Source organism: Pogona vitticeps, chromosome 3 (assembly GCF_051106095.1).
Source record: "Pogona vitticeps strain Pit_001003342236 chromosome 3, PviZW2.1, whole genome shotgun sequence".
NCBI classification, from domain to species: domain Eukaryota; kingdom Metazoa; phylum Chordata; class Lepidosauria; order Squamata; family Agamidae; genus Pogona; species Pogona vitticeps.
In genome coordinates, this window is record NC_135785.1 from 56,615,994 (window position 1) to 56,628,698 (window position 12,705).

Consider the following 12,705-nt stretch of genomic DNA (forward strand, 5'->3'; position numbering starts at 1 on the left):
TAAGTTGTATGCTTGTATGCTTCTGAGGAAAGACTCTTTAGACACGTATTCTCCACCGGATACTAAAAAAAATTAGGTTTGGACTACAGCTCCCAGATTATCTCAATCAATCTTGCAAGATGTAATCCCCCCAAAAGGGAACTTTTCTAACTTCATTTAGGTTAACATTTTTACCAAAAGAAGATTAACATTTTCACCAAAAAACTGAGCCTTTCCAACTGCTACTTTTCCATGCTCAATTTTAATCAGGCATTTATTAGGAAATAATGCCAGCTGAAGCAGAGAAAACCTCAAGCATCCAGAATGGATCATGTGGACATTTGGTTTCTTTTGATTTGGAGCCATTTTAAAAAAAGAATGGCAAGTTTATTTTTGTACTCCTAGCTGATTTTATTTTTAAATGTACACTTGGTATGAACTGACCACTTCTGCAGTGCACTCTCTCTGTAAGCTCAGCACAAAGTACTGGCTCCTGCTTGGGACATTCACAAATCGCCATGTTTTACTTTGGCCCATCGCAGACTACTGTACTGCAATGTCTTCCAAATGTCCCATACTTGACCTCTGATCCCCATTCTGTCGTCCGACCAAGTATCAAATATTTTTATCTTGAAAGCTGGACATCTTTCCAATGGACAGACTTAATATAAAGCTAAAATATTTCCTACTGAAGGATCTGTTCACAACTAACATCCTTCCTCAGATGCATTGTCATGGGGAAAAACTAGTAGCCTACAGGGCTCCAGGCTCCAGGATATGATCTCTAAGATCTGCACTTGGCGGAAAACAAAGACAAATCTTCTGACTGTAGAACTCTATGCTGTGGATGACTATCAATCAGATTATCTCATGAGTAGACAGACCAGTTGATTGCTCAAAAATTGCTTAAAAGGATGTTGTTCAATTCCCAAACAGCAACAGCAGAATGTTGCATGAGGGCTATCAAGAAGGAAGAGGCACTGGCTGGCATCTCTTTCTAATAAAAACACTGCCAGCTGTTTCATTCCCTTACATCATTTATACCAGCAGAGAAAGAGACTTGCAAGCAGTACAATCTCCCTTCCATATAACCTTGTCAATTTGTTAAATGTGGCTTATTCATTTCCAAATAAACATTTTTGCTGAAAACCTTTCCAGTTTCCATAGAAAACAAATGACTGTCTGGAGGGTGGAGACAGAGTACAGTGGGGTCTTGACTTAAGAACGGCTCGAGTTAAGAACATTTTGACTTAAGAACCGCTCTCATAGGAAAATATTGACTTGACTTAAGTACTTAGATTTGAGTTAAGAACTAAAAAAAACCACGTGGGAGGCAGGGAAAGTGCAAAATTTGAACTTTCAGTTAACTGTTGGCTAGTGAAAAGGGTGCCTGTCTGCTTCCTCACTCCTCCCAGCGTTTAGAGAGTGGATTGGGAGACAGTCTTCGGACTGCCTGGTACTGTACTGCCTGGACTGTCTTTTCCCTGCCTTCCCTGAACCTTTCTTGACCTAAGAAAAAAAGAAACAAAATATCCCCCTCTAGTGGTCGAAGGCAGAATAGCAGCTTCCCATTAGTTTCTATGGACGGAAAGAGCAGATACGGATCAAATGGTTCTCAATGCATTCCAATGGGAAATGCAGATTTGACCTGAGAACTTTTTGACTTGAGAACCGCCTTCCAATACGGATTAAGTTCTCAAGTCAAGACCCCACTGTAGAGACAAAGAGCACACCCAGAAGAGGACAGTTGGAATGGTCTGGTTCTCATTTAAAAGGTTTTTATCTCTTTTATTTCTCAAGCAATACTTCTGCTCACATTGATAAACATTTTTTTTCTGCCATGAGAAGGGTCCAAACAGCTCTTTGTACCACTCCAATTTGTCCCTGTTTTCATTAATGACACTCTCTTTTACACAACCTTCTCTGTATTTTCCCACGGCTATCATCAGCAAGCTGTAGTGACCTTCTTTTTTATATACTTTTGTTAAATTAGGTGACATAGCATGGCACACATGATACAATCAAAGTATCTCATTTATCTATAATAATACTGCATTAATAAGATATAGATACTGTGTTTCCCCAAAAATAAAACAGGGTCTTATATTAATTTTTGCTCCAAAATGCATTAGGGCTTATTTTCAGGGGATTTTTTTTTTCATGTACAATAATCTACATTTATTCGAATACAGTCATGCCATCTTCTTCTGGTTGCTGCACAATGGTGGAGGGTGGGGTTTCACTTAACTGGGCCTTATTTTTTGGGGTAGGGCTTCTATCCTGAAAAATTATACTAGGGTTTATTTTCAGGTTAGGTCTGATTAGAAATGCTTAATGACCAACAGGGAAGCACGTTATCTGATCAGGAGAAAATAAAGAGAAGTTTGGAACAGCGTACTGAAAATCTATACAGAAGAGATAAAAGGATCAGTCCAAATGGAGACTGCAGCCACTATTGTATTTCTGATCCCCATGTACAGTTGTGGAAGCTGAACAGTAATTAAAGCTGACAGAGAAAAAATGGTTTGTTTGATATATGATGCTGGAAGAGAGCTTTGCAGAGATACCCTGGACTTCCAGAAAAATAAACAAGTCAGTCCTAGCTCAAAACAAGTTTGAATTATCTGTGGAGGCATGTTGACACTGAGGTTGTCCTATTTGGGGCACATCATGAGAAGGCAGGATTCTCTGAAAAAGACAATAATGCTTGGGAAGGTTGAAGGCAGCAGGAAAAGAGGAAGACCAAATAGGAGATGGATTGAGTCCCTAAAGGATGCCACAAGCTTGAGTTTGCAATGACTGAGCAGGACTGTTGAGGACAGGACCTTTGGGAGAGTGTTCATTCATAGGGTCACCATAAAGTGGAAGTGACTTATATGGTACATAACAACAATAACATACAAATGGCAACTGATGAGAAGTCATTTTTTTCAACCAGGCATATTTTGCCATACGCTCTCCAGCACAGCATTTATTTTCCATCCACAACCATCATACATCATGCCGTTGCAGACAGGCACTGTGTTCCCACTTAGAAAATACTGAAAAACACTTCAAGGCAATAAGGCATTGCTAAATGGCAGCTTGAAGAAACTTAGTACATAGGCACTTCCTTCACCCTGGCAGTCCTTTGATAATGCCAGAGCCATTGGCAAATCCTACCATAAAATTAGAAGAGGTGGGGACATGCAGCAAATGATAGGCCTGTCGGTAACTTTTCCAGTCTTGTTGGGGCAATTTCTCAGTGACACTTATATGCAACCATGTAAATAAACTCCCTATAACCCTCATGCCGGGTATTTCTGGAGGCAAAGAGCTTCTCTCATCATAAGCCAAGGGATGTGAACACAACAGGCACTTCTCATCTCCTTCTCTGGACCCTTCATAAAAGTGAATGACTGCATTCACCATACAAAAGCAGAATTGTGTTTTAGGGCTGTGGGCGTGAACTCCATGCCATTTTTTTTTTGGTACCATAAATAACTCAGTGCACACAGTAGTTAGCTGAGCAGAAGGCTGTGTGAGCTAGACTTGGAGGGTGTGTTTACACTTTTACTACTCCATGAAGGAGTTAATACATCATCATAATTCCTTGGCTGGCACCATCATCCTGTGGTCAGTAACTACATACATTCATTTCCCATCTGATGTAATTAGCCTCTGGGCCTATTCCAAAATAACCCTGATTGGAGTATGAAGGAGACACAACCTTTAGAGTCTTCAAGTGAAAAAATTACATGGGGATTTGTTATCTGTTTAATTCTCCAGAGCAGAATCAACCTAGCATGTGAAACTTCATAAAAAATATCCCACACAAGAATCCATCTGGATGAAAAACATTTCCACATGCAGGTTCTCAGAGCATTGCTTCAAAGAGCAGATTTCAAAGTAAAAAAACCCCAGTGTTACATCTGATCTTAATCTTGTAAGGACTTGCTCCACTTTCTTTTTGTCTAGTTTGTTTCAGAGGTAAATACAGTCTGTACCGTACAAAAGTGGCCAACAGTGGCCTTCCATGTTGCAGACCTACAACTCCCACATGTCCTAGTTGGCACAAATCTGCCATTCCATCCACAGGCTAGACAAACAGAACTTCACAATGCTAGGCCTGTTAATGTTTCCAATTTACATGAGACAAAATGCAAATTTTAGGCACGATCTGACAACCCCTAAAGTCCTGACAGAAAAATACAGCTGGACATATGAATATTTCACAAGGCAGGGACACGCTTCTCATGATCCAATGTACAGTACATTGGTTATGTGAGCACACTGAGGAGATCATGGTCCAAAAATGAATTCTAAAATGGGAGTAGGCAATGGGAGGTCGTTAGGAGGTTTGGGCTGAGGAGTCAGCAATATGCTGATGACACCCAGCTCTACCTCTCATTTTCTACCAATCTAGGTGTGGCAGTCACCGTTCTGAACTCGTGCCTGGACTCGATAATGGTCTGGATGAGGGTCAATAAACTGAGGCTCAATCCAGACAAGTCTGAAGTGCTGCTGGTAGGTGCCCCGCCAGATAGGTTAAAGGGCCATCTCCCTACCTTAGACGGGATTACACTCCCCCTAAAGGATAGGGTCCGCAGCTTGGGGGTGCTCCTTGACCCCAGTCTGACCTTGGAAGCCCAGGTGGACTCGGTGTCCAGGGGTGCCTTCTTACAGCTGCGGAGAATATATCAACTTCGCCCTTACCTGGATGAGTGGAGCCTGGCAGCAGTCACTCATGCACTGGTAACAACCAGACTGGATTACTGCAATGCGCTATACGTGGGGCAGCCTTTGAAGACGGTCCGACGACTGCAACTGGCACAGAACCGGGCTGCGCGGCTGGTAAGTGGTGCTGCCGCACGGACTCATATCATGCCGGTTCTGAAAAATTTACACTGGCTGCCAGTTGCTGCTCGGGCCCAATTCAAAGTGCTTACTTTGACATATAAAGCCCTAAACAGCTTAGGACCTGGTTACCTAAAGGACCCCCTTTCTTCCATATGTGCCTGCCCGTCCTCTAAGATCAGGCCAGGAGGCCCTTCTGAAGGTGCCATCCCTGAAAGAGGTGAAGGGGATGGCATGTCGGAATAGGGCATTCTCGGTTGTTGCCCCCCAACTTTGGAACACCCTCCCTAGAGAGATCCGCCTGGCTCCGACACTCTTGGCCTTTCGGCGCCAGGCAAAGACCTTTCTGTTCACCCAGCATTTTAATTAATTAATTTTAATGTTTTAAGAAATATTTTAATATATGCTATTTTATACTGTCTCTTAAAATGTTTTTAATGTTTTTAAGTTTTAATATTGTACGCCGCCCAGAAGCCACTGGCAATGGTGCGGCTAAAAAATATTGTAAATAAATAAATAAATTTGTGGTTTCCATCTGTTGCTGGGCTCAAGTCCTATCATCCCCATTATTGGCTCTACTGGCTAGGACTGATAGGAGCTGCAGTCCAACAATATTTGAAAGTCCACACATTCTTACCATTGTTCTACAGATTATCTCATCTATTTTCATCAAAGCCCTTAAAATTATGTCTGAAACTGTGTTTACAGAATATATTACAATCTTGGAAACCAGAGGTAAAGGTTCCCCTTGACAACTTTTGTCCAGTCATGTTCGACTCTAGAGGGCAGTGCTCATCCCCTGTTTCCAAGCCAGCGTTTTTGTCTGAAGACAATCTTCCGTGGTCACATGGCCACTGCGACTTAGACATGGAACGCTGTTACCTTCCCACAATTCCAAACATGACAAATGTGCATCTTCATGTTTCAAGTCACTTTCTCTCTCACCACCTACTGATCTGAAAACTTTAAATACATAAGATATTACAATCCTTTGCCATATTATGTAAACTTATTTAACAAGAATATTTCATACTGTAAAATTTCACTTTATCTGGTTGCAGAATTTGGAGTATTGTAGGGCAATGTTTCAAATTAAAACATATAAAAATAGGAGTTTACTAGTCTATAGCTTCCTAATTTTTCAAGAGTCGTATTCCAGATATATTATTTGACTGCTGCTTACAATTCAGTGTTTCAATGAATCCATTTAACAATCACACTGGAAGATGGAATCACTGTGAAAGATACAAGAACAACTGCAAATTATAAATGTTCATATGTGAAGATTCTCAGCAGCTTCTGCCCAGTGCTTAAAAATACTCATTAATAAATACTTATAATGAGGCTTTGCATGGCAACATCTTGATCTTGAAGCAGAAGCCAGAAGCTGCATTTCCTCAACAGTTTTCAGCTACAGAGTTCTTTAATGAGAATCTTTTTCAAAGTCCCATATTGTAAAATACTAGTCTCCGAGCCCACATCCCCATTAGCTGGATTCTGGAATCGACACTATTTTTTTTTTACAAAGCTATAACAGAGAATCCAGAACAATATTGTTTCCACTGTGGAGTGGAGTGAGGAGGAGTGGGTGTTCTCTTCTGTTCAAGCCCCAAATTATAGAATTGGCAATAACCAGTGTGAACTGTCCAGTGTGACTTGGCAAAACACAATGATATTCTTGATTTTAACATCTCCACAACCAACAGAAAACAAACCGATTAAACTTTCTTCACCACATCATCCTTATGCTGGGGAAAGTGGGTAGTTTTACTTTTCATAATAATAATTTTAAAAGGGGAAAAATAGTAATTGCACTCCCTAACCAACATCTTATTAATTAGTTATGCCCATGCAAGTGCAATGGTGTAAATGACAGTGGCAAATTGTTGCCAATCAACAAGTTGTCTGTATCCTTCACATGATTGGTGCACCTTGAGGGATATAAGGAATACTTTATTGAACAGTACCAATTGGTGGTTGCAGTTTATACTTTGCACCTATGCTATTGTAACTAACCAATATAATTCTGACCACTAATCCTCATTCAAATTAATATAGTTTTTGATTCCCATTCCTAAACTGGTCCCAGGCTCCTGCGGAGGGATGGCATCTCAAAGTTAAGAGTTTTATATGAAGATCTGAGATTCATTTCCTACCATCTCACTAACAGTCAAGCCAGCATGACTCAGTGGTTGCAACACTGGACTGCAACTTTGGAAATCCTGAATTATGTTCCCACTCAGCCGTAGCTGACACTATTCTCTCTCTCTCTCTCTCTCTTTCAGCATGGCTTATTGTATTGTTGTTGTTAGGAATAATGTAGGGAACAGTAGGAGAATTTCATGCATTGCCTTGAAATCAACAGAGGAAAGAGATAAATACATCTCAATAATAATAATGAAAATTAATTATTTCTCGTCAAAGGACTGCTGATCACTATTGTTCATATTCCAAATAATTCCAAACAGTAAAGTGTTATGGGAACTGCAGACAACAATAGAGCACATGGACTGGATCTGAGTCACTATAAAGTAGCTTCATATGTTCATAATTTAATGCTTCCAAGCAAGCAGAATGCACACACATGTGCAGCTGCAGAAATACAATTGTTTCTTTGGTCTAAATCCACAGTATTTAGAAGAAGAAGAAACCTCCAGCTCTTGAGTGTTTTGCAGAGCTTTGTGTTTTGACATGCCTGGGGAACTGCAGCAAAAGGGAAGTGGTTGCATAAAGCCCCATGCTGGATTCCACTCTTCCACAAACAGATATCACTAGAGCATGAGTTGCAGCCCTTCGCTATACAGCCATTGTGCTTGTGGAATGAGCTATACGCAAACATTTAAAATGAACTGACTTACACTGAGTAAATTTGTGGACTTCAGAGCATGATCAGAAATCTTTATGGGTCTCCCTTGTTGACACAGGGATGGGTATTGTGACAACATCCTCACTGATTATGTCATAAGTTATCTGTTGCCTTCTAGCTCTTCCTGATATCTATCTGCCAATAGATCCAAGCTAAGCTGCCTTGTCTCAAAACGATGAATGTGATGATGATTTGTTCATGGAATTTGTTGTGGCCTAACCTATGCTAGAGAGAGGTTCCTTTTTATGTGTTGCTACTTTGCTTTCTTACTCAAAATCTGAACCATTTTGTAGTTTGTATGTCAATGGCTTTGCAGAACTAACCACATTTCCTATGGAGCCAGATCTTTGCTAGTCTTCACAGTCAGTTCCTCTAAATCAGTGGTTCTTAACCTTGGGTTACCCAAGTGTTTTTGGACTGCAACTGCCAGAAGCCTTTACCACCAACTGTGCTGGCTGGGGTTTCTGGGAGTTGCAGTTCAAAAGCACCTGGGTAACCCAAGGTTAAGAACCACTGTTCTAAATAATGAAAATGCCAACCCACCACAATAGATTGTAAAGCAAAAGCAAGGTTGGGACCCATTTGGCTGTCGAGATGCAATTGCCAGTTATGCAGACTATGGCTGACAAGAGCTGCAGTCTGATAACATCAGGAGGGCCATAAGTTGCCCACCCAAATCTAAAGTATTTACAAACTTCAAGAGGACAATGAAAAATACATTCACCCTTGAGTTTGTTGTACATTTTAAAGAATGAGTTAAAAGCCAACGTGTCGTGTATTGGCTTTTTTCACATGGCTGTTGCAGATGACTCAATTTATGGGACTAAATCTCTTTTGCAGTGTATGGAAAACAGCACATTGCCTGACTATTTATTTTTCCACAACTAGTAAAGTCTTATAAAAACCCTTGAGTATTTGAGCATTTCTAGTTTGTTCAGGATGGACACTTCCAGCCCTCATGTAACTTGAAGCACAGATATCCGTAGGTAAGTCCCATGGTTTTGTTTCAGGGTCAGATTAGAATGAAGTAGCATGGTGCAGTTGTTTTGAGCCAGAAGATTCACTCTTCAACCATAATCATCCCAAGACTCAGAACCCAGCAACCAGGGGAGAACAAATGAAGAACTGCAGAAGTACACAGCTTGCAGTTTTCTCCCCTTTTACAAGATGAGGGCAGCCACAGTGAAGTTTAAACTAGAGCTTGGAAAAGGCTTTGTGTGTTTGGATTATACACCCTCAGAGTCAGGTGACTCTTTCTTGCATTTGTTCATCACACCCTTGTTGTTCTACTGGCAACAATATCTATCGTCCTCCCAACTGACCTCAAAGCAAAATTGGCAACCATCAGAAAATGTCACTACAGTAGTTGGGCTCATAAGGGGATTAGAGCTGACAGAGAAAGAGTCTAAGGAATTCCTAGGAATATGCTAATCATCTTGTCCAATTTAACAAGCCAGGAGAGTAGCTGCTTTTACAACAGATGTTTGAAATACATTTCAAAAACCTCTACCGTTGCTAGAAATCATTATTTGAATCGCCCATAGCTAGAAGGCATGTTTAGCCATTCTGGCATTTGATCGTATCTCTGTTTGTTCTCTCAGATCAATACAAACACAAGGGTTTATTTGTTTAAGCTGCATTCCTACATGCACCCAGAACATGACTAATTAAACATAACAGTTTTCAGTTTTACGTGAAGACACTCAGGACTGCCCAACTAACCATTCAAAATAAGAACTCTGAAGTAAAGGTCAGAAAAATTACTTTTTTGGACTACAACTATCTGAATCCTTCAGCCAGCACTTTTCTAAGCATTGAGAAGGAAAGCAAACTGATGTGATTGCCTTTTAAAAATTGCTTTTGTGCTTGCCTACACTTTCTGTATATTGGTGTGCAAATCCTTCAGCTCTTCCATAACACAATGAAGTAAAGTTCATGCTGAGGACCAAATCACACACTGTATTAACACAGTTATAACTGATGATATAACAGTTTCTGAAGGACCCAGCTAGAGCATGTCAGGTGGGGAGTTTCAACTGTGCTGCTCTAGTACTCCAGTCCTGTTGAAAATGTCCCCTCCATCTGAAGCAGTGGATTGTTTTGTGAAATCCATGAATTATAATATTTAACACTTAAATTATTGCACCCTCCAGATGCTACTGGACTACAACTTCTGCCATCTTTAACCATTCACCATGCTCCCATGGGAACTAGAATCCAATAAACACTGCTGGGCCACAGGTTCCCCATCAATGCTATCAGGTTAAATGCTTTTCAGCAACTTACAACTATGTGACAATGTAGGTTAACATTACTTGTCCAATACTGAAGAAAGAGAAATTGGGCTTGGTGGATGGCAATTTGATATCAACAGGAATAAGACCACCAAGCCAAAAAGAGATGTGAACCAGGAATTCCTGCTTGTGCACTTATCTCCTATATGCCATGCAGAGTAATACATGAATGGTGATGCTGCATCTGTTTTCAGTAACAGATAACTAAAGGGAACAGAGGACATGGATGCTAACAGGAGAACTTTAAAAATAATATATATGGCGCTTTATGGGAAATGAGTGATTTCCCCAATTATCTCTGCCATCTATTGTTGCATGGCAGCAAATTTCCTCCTAGGGACTATGACATTGACTGCTGGGTAAAGTTCCCTCCAAAACAAAAACTGGAAACCGAACAGATTGTTTTCCAAGAGGGAATGTTTAGACAATAGTGGAAACAAGATTGATAAACAGTTGATTTCATAACATGCTGATAACTATGTGATTCCTGGGCAGGATGGCCAATCTCCCAGGCACTGCAACAATAACTCATGGGGTGAAATCAGCTTGTAAAACAAAAACAAATCATTTAAATGTCGCCAGGTTTTTCCTCAGACATCAGGGTGGCTATTCCTTCCCTACCCTAAGACAGTCTTGACTTTTCTTTTACTGATCATCTTTTGTAGAGTTAGAGCATGGTAAGAAGAATGTACAGTACACCAGGTTTCTATACTGAATTCCTTTCAATACCAGTGGCTAAACTCTTTCTTTTCGCCCAACCATTTTAACCCCTCATTTTAATGTGTTGTTGCTTAATATTTTATGCTGCTGTAATTGTACTATAGATTTCAAATTGTAATGTCGAGATCCTTTGGAGAGAGGGAGAAAGTGCAGGATAAAATTAATTAAATTAATAAACAAAGCAAAACTCTCTCTCTCTCTCTCTCTGTGTGTGTGTGTGTGTGTGTGTGTGTGTGTGTGTGTGCACGCGCACACACGTGTGTGTGTGTGTGCCAGACATGGCAGTGGCAATTTGAGTACAAGAAAAATTAAAGGAAAAATTTCAGGGACAAAGCTGCTCTGGAGGAAAAAAAATCATATTTCCACAGGACTACACTTGTAATCTGGTTTGTTCTGAGCCCAGAACAGTACCTTCTCCTTTTCCTCCAAGCAGAATTGTGCAGAATGCTAACTGGCTGATTAGTAGGATCATGCCCAAAGTTTATCCTCCCCTTTCTCAGAGCCAGTTCATAAGTTCTTTTTTAAAAGGTTAAACCTTAAAAAACATAATAAAGTGCAAAGTAGCAAGTAACCATGCAGATGCAAGCAAAATGAATAGACTATCTGAAGTTGCTCCCCTCACTGAGGTGGCAGCAAACTACTTAACTGAAAATTTGAAACTTACTTTTGCCTTACAACATTGAATTCTCCTTACCCCATTCTCCAGATAATATGTATTTCTTCTCATGATTTTGTACTTCCTCATTAATGTTGATTTTGTCTATGTTCCCTGAGTTACTGCCTAATGCCAATAAAGGTTTATCGTATTGTATCATCAACTATCTGAAGTATGAAAGAAGTGGTAGTAATCAGTCAGGTACTTGTGTACATGGAAGAATGAAGGATGTATGAGTCAATCTGGTGGCAGCCACTATTGGTCTGAATTTAGCAATCCTTCTTATTGTAGCACCAGAGCAGAATTACAATAGTTGCTTCTTTCTATCTGTTAGCTAAGATCTTCAGCATGCAAGCAGGAAAGAAGTGGTGGTACATATTGTGGCCCCATTGAATGCATCATTGTCTCCTGAGATACCAGGTCAGAGATCAGCACAGAGGGCTGAATGAAGAAGTACCATTTCCAAACCCTGTGTGGAAATGTGTTTCAAAATTGCAACTTCAAGTTATAGACACAGATTTCTTCTGGTTCCCCAAGATCCACTAGGTTCAAACAGTAGAAGAAATGGTCAGGAACCAAGGACATTTGTGGACAAATCCACCTGATCCATGATCTTGAGGGCTTCCTTGAGGACCATGCATTAAAAAAGAATACTGTCTTATCATCCATGATGGCCATAGAGACAAAGATTAAAATTGTAAAGTATTTATAAAAGGAATATGTGAACTATTCATAGACATATTAATTTGTACTGTAACAAGTGTGTGGATATTTATAAATTGGAGGGCACTGCATAAAAATGATAAGAAATTCAAGTGGTGCTACGATAACAGTGCTTCAAATTGGCAAGTATGGAAAGAGTACCATTATACTACTGACAATTATAGACTGCATGGTCACATTCTTTTATGCCCTTCAGTGCTCAGCTGTTCATCAGTGCTCTATAAATAATCACAACTATCTTAGGAACAACATGCAAGGTTTGCAAAGTTTCACAGCCATTCTCCAAAATGCCCTACAGCACTTTAACCCCTCTTGACACTCTGCATTAATTCTTTATTTTCCCCCCCAAATATTCAAACAGGCCATATGTGAATTTTTGCCCCTTTCAAGAAAACCCACTTGGATCAGAGTGAGTTAAAACACACACACACACACACACACACACACACAGAGAGAGAGAGAGAGAGAGAGAGAGAGAGAGAGAGAGAGAGAGAGAGAGAGAGAGAGAGAGAATGTGCAAAAGAAAACCATTCCTTTACTCGCCTTCAAAATATTCCACTACTTCAGATGGCTCTTTGTGGTCAAAATGTCAACATGGGATAATGTGTTGCATAGTTCAATTTCAGTTTTCT

General features: G+C 40.2%; 1 protein-coding gene across 5 annotated transcripts in view; it reads right to left on the reverse strand.

Annotated features, from left to right (window-relative positions):
- SH3PXD2A (SH3 and PX domains 2A) overlaps positions 1-12,705 on the reverse strand; it is a 338,938-nt gene that overhangs the window by 266,879 nt on the left and 59,354 nt on the right. The window lies entirely within an intron of this gene.